Source organism: Marmota flaviventris, chromosome 10 (assembly GCF_047511675.1).
Source record: "Marmota flaviventris isolate mMarFla1 chromosome 10, mMarFla1.hap1, whole genome shotgun sequence".
In the NCBI taxonomy this organism is placed as follows: domain Eukaryota; kingdom Metazoa; phylum Chordata; class Mammalia; order Rodentia; family Sciuridae; genus Marmota; species Marmota flaviventris.
In genome coordinates, this window is record NC_092507.1 from 114,430,889 (window position 1) to 114,435,177 (window position 4,289).

Genomic DNA, 4,289 nt, shown 5'->3' on the forward strand with positions numbered 1-4,289 from the left:
CTCAATACAAATGGTGCCTTAACTTTAGCCCAGTCCTTCCTTCTTCCCCAATGAAGGCTTTTTGAAAGGTACACTTACCCATATATGGCTTTAATTTCTAGTCTTTTTGGTTTTGTCTCTGGATTTGTACCAACTGAATATGGTAACACTGCTTGTTGATGAGAAGTTAAATGTCCATACTGAATGAAAATGGGAAACAACTATGCTCTTCTTTAATACATGCCAAGAGTGGAAATTATGGATTAAAAAAAAAACTCTAAAAACACGGATCCAGGTAATGAAAGAAATCTTGATGATGAAGTGAAGTCCTGCGCATGTTGATAATGCTGAGAACCACTTCTCTATACCCTAATCCAATGGAACAATCTCATGCTGTTTTCCCCCCTCCCAAAATGGACTTTATTTTCATTTCCCTTCAAAACTTTGCTTAGGTTGTTCCTCTGCCTTAAGTGTCTTCCCCACCATTTCCTATCTCCTAAATCCTCTGCATCTTTTGGGACCCTCAGCAGATGCCTGTCTTTTTCCCTCCACATCTGGGAGCCCCTTAAGTACGGTGGCCTTTCCCTTTCTGCAGCCTTCAAAATCTCCCACACTTTGCTCCTGTTCCGGCTTTAGCTTCCTTTCCAGGAGAAGCCGCTGCAACTGGGGATGATGTTCTCATTTCGCACCCAGCACGGCAAGGATTATTTAGGAAATGGTGAACAACAAAAGTTGAGCTGAATAATATAGCCCCGTAGCCCGGGAGCCCAGGCCAAGCTTGCTCAATCTCACTCCCAGGCGCAGCCCGCCCGGCCAGTGGACCAGTCCTGAATTCATTTCCACCTCATTAACTCGGCCCCAGTCCCGCCCCCGCGGCTCGCGTTCTGGTTCCTCGTCTTTGACAGGGCCGCCTCCCTTTTCTTCCTTCTCTCTTCCCCTGTCATCTTGCCAGGTCGGCTTCTATCGCTTCGCATATCGTCCCTTCATCTCTCTTTCTCCCTGACTCTGTCTGGGTCTCAGTCTTTGGGTGTTCCTGCGCCTCCATGTGTCTGGGTCTCCGCTTCCTTGCCTTCTACGCCCCGCCTCCTGGCCAAGCCCTTCCAATCCCCACCGCTCGGGCCTGGCGCTCCACTCTCCCATTGGTCGGTTCAGGGCCCCTCCGCCCCCGCCCGCCCGGCCCCCCTCCCGGCCCCTCCATTCACACAAAGTTTGGCTCCTGTGCTGCGGTGGGAGGGGGCGGCCCGGCCCGGCCCAGCTCTGCCCCCGGCCGGCCCGACCCCGGCCCCGGCCCCCGGACAAGCCCTTATCTGATCCCAGCTCCCGGTTTAAGAGTCCTGGCCCAGCCCGTCGCACGGCTCCGCTCTTCACTCCTGCCCTCCCCGTGTCGGTCCATCTGTCCCGCTGCCCCGCAGTCCATCCGAGGGACCACTCCACTTTCGACCCAAGGTAAGACCCTGGCCCTGATGAAGGAGTGCTGCCGCCCTGGCCGGGGTCCTGCTTATTTAACTCTTCAGAGACACTGACTTGATTCCTACCCTGGCTGGCCTCAGCAATACATCCAGTTCCCCCTCCTTCCACCTTGGGTAGTCCCAAATAGACCCTCCTGGGAAGGGCTCCTCATACAGGGTACTTTACCCAGGTTGGTCACCTCAGTCCTTTCTTCTAAGGAAGGACCTTTCCTCATGTCCCTCCCCTGGCAGACCTGCAGCTCTTCCAGTTCTTACAGCAACAACCACACATAACCATGCACCGCCCCACACTCGCAAACAGACTGTGCCCCCTCCTCTCAATATGGAAAGGTTACTCTTATGTTCCCCCATACAGTGACACACTCATAGTGACACCCACTGAAAACCAGTTCACACAGGGGAGAAAAAAACACAGGTTAGAGGGAGACAGCCGCCTGGTGTGCTTGCCCGCCCCTTGCCTTCCACTCCAACTTGGCTCTCACCTGAAGACCTCTCCCTATTGCCCCCCACCCACACCCAGCTATTTCAAGCCAAGAGTTCCAGGAAAAAAGGAGCAGAGCAACTCCTTCTAGAGTAAGAGAGGAGATTGGGATCTATAAATTCATCCTCCCAAGGGAGATGCCCCTTCCCATCCTATCCCTCCCCACACCAGGAACTAACCAAGGGCGCTTGTATTAGGAAAGACATGAAAGTTGGAACTTCCTGATTTGGTGAAGGAGAGCTGAACCCTAGGATAGGTAGAAGGACAAAACTAGAAAAAAGTGGGGGTAGGGCCTCTGGTATCTTGAGATTTATTCCAGTAAATGGCAGGCAGTGGCAGATGGAGAAATGGGGGTGGTGAAGAAGCCAGTTTAAATTTGGACCCCCAAAGAATCCAAAGCCTAAAGCCCAATAAGCTTGTATATCAATACAAATTCCGGCTACAGATTTCTGGCCAGTTTGCTCTTGCTGTGGCGCTTGAATTATTTTTCTCCCCACTGGGACTCCCCTCAGGTAGTCTGAGAGAGAGGTGATAGTGAAAAATTTGGTGCCCACCTTTTTAGGGGTGCTGAGGAGGGTGTGGAGTGGGTAGTAGGAAACCAGCCCCAGAATGGGCCACTAGCCATCAATGAGTTTAGTTTAGTTTTATCCTGAAACTCTCTCTCCCTGATCTCCAAGGGTTTTTGAACATGTTCCTGGCATGATGATGGGCGCCCTTCTGGGCCAAGGGGTAGGACTCATTAATTCCTCAGGGTGTAGACAGAGATCGGGGGACCAAGTCTAGAAGGAACCAGGTGTCCGGGCTCCTAGCTGGTTCTTCAGAAAGGAGAGTAGGGGGAGGAGAGGGAGGGAAGGCATCAAGCCAGGGAGAGGGTCCAGGGCAGGACTGTGGAGGCAATAGGCATGGCCCGGCAGTGCCAACTCCCCCCTGCCCCGAGAGTCCTTTGGTGGTGTGGTGAGGGAGGGAGGGAAGGAGGGGGAGTTGGGGGTGATCTGGGCCAGTCCAGCCTCCCAAAGCTCTTGCCAACCTGGGCCTTGAAAGGAGCTGCTGTTTTCTGAGCCATCCCCCCACCCCCCACCCAGAGCCCAGAGCAGCCAAGTTGTCTCAGTGGATATCAAATGGCAATGACTCTACTGACTGGGGGGTGGGGGGTGGGAGTGGCAAGGGGGGCAGGGTTATGGTCCCATTTCTTCTACAGCTCTAATGCAGAATCTCACTGCTGCCCCCTACCCCAAAAGGGAAAAATCTGTCTCCCCAACATTGCCCCACATCCAGTGTATGGGTGCATATGCTTGTAGGGGAATCACCTATCTCTGCTGGCATTCCCCCACCTCCTCTGTGTGGCCCAACTGTACCACTCTGCATGAAGCTCATTTACAGCTCCAGCTTTGCTGGCTTGGGCTAGAAGGGAAGAGACTGGCAGAGGACCCAGGGACCTTTCTTTCCTTGTTCTCACTAGGGACCTGGGAGGCTGGGACACTCAGATCTTGGTGGGTTCAGATGAAGTTCTCTGGAGTTATCTTGGGATTGCTTGGATAAGGTGTTTAGGGTTCTTGGGAGTAAGACCTATTTCCTCAAAGGACATTCTTGGGCCTCCTAGCAAAAGATTTGGTTTCTGTGCATAAGATGGAAAAATAGGTTGAGACCTCTAACACTGGTGGAGAGTGAAGGAGACATTAGGTGATGAAGCCCCTAAAATTTTCTGCCCAAAGTTATTTAGGACGGAAGAAAAAACTTCCATTCTTCCTTCTCTCTCCCGGCCTAGATTCTTCTCTTGCCTGACTGGTCAGTGCTACTGTCCAGGCTGAAGCCAAGCTGTCCAGGACAGTACTGAGGCCCTGGAAGGGGCAGAGAGAAGTCCTAACACAAGAGAAGTCCTAACAGAGAGAAGGGGCGGAGAGAAGTCCTAACATAAGAAGTCCTAACAAGGGACAACAGTGAGATAAAACTGCAGAAAGATTGGACAGAGGTTTGGAATCCAAATGTTGTAGCACCCAGTGAAAAGCGGTTGACTGGGGCAGCTCCGGAGAATGACAGCTTCTTGAATTTACTGTGTTATCTCAGTCTCTTTCTCAGGTTGAAGTTAAATGCTCTTTTTTCTTCATCTGAGTTTGGTCGCTGCCACTTTTTCATGGAGTGCATCCTGAGTGGTTCTTCTTTGCCCCCTCCCCCATCAGAACCTTGAAAGGGCAAAGAGAATGGGATTGTGGGAGAAACCCTCCCGTGGGTGTCTGCCAGCCTGGAGCCTGGATTTGAGGTGGTAGGGGAAGGGGAGGGGCTGGCTCTGGAATGTGGAAGAGAAGTCAGAACTGAACTGTGTGGCCTTCAGGTCTCCAATGTAGGAAGGGAGTATATGGCCC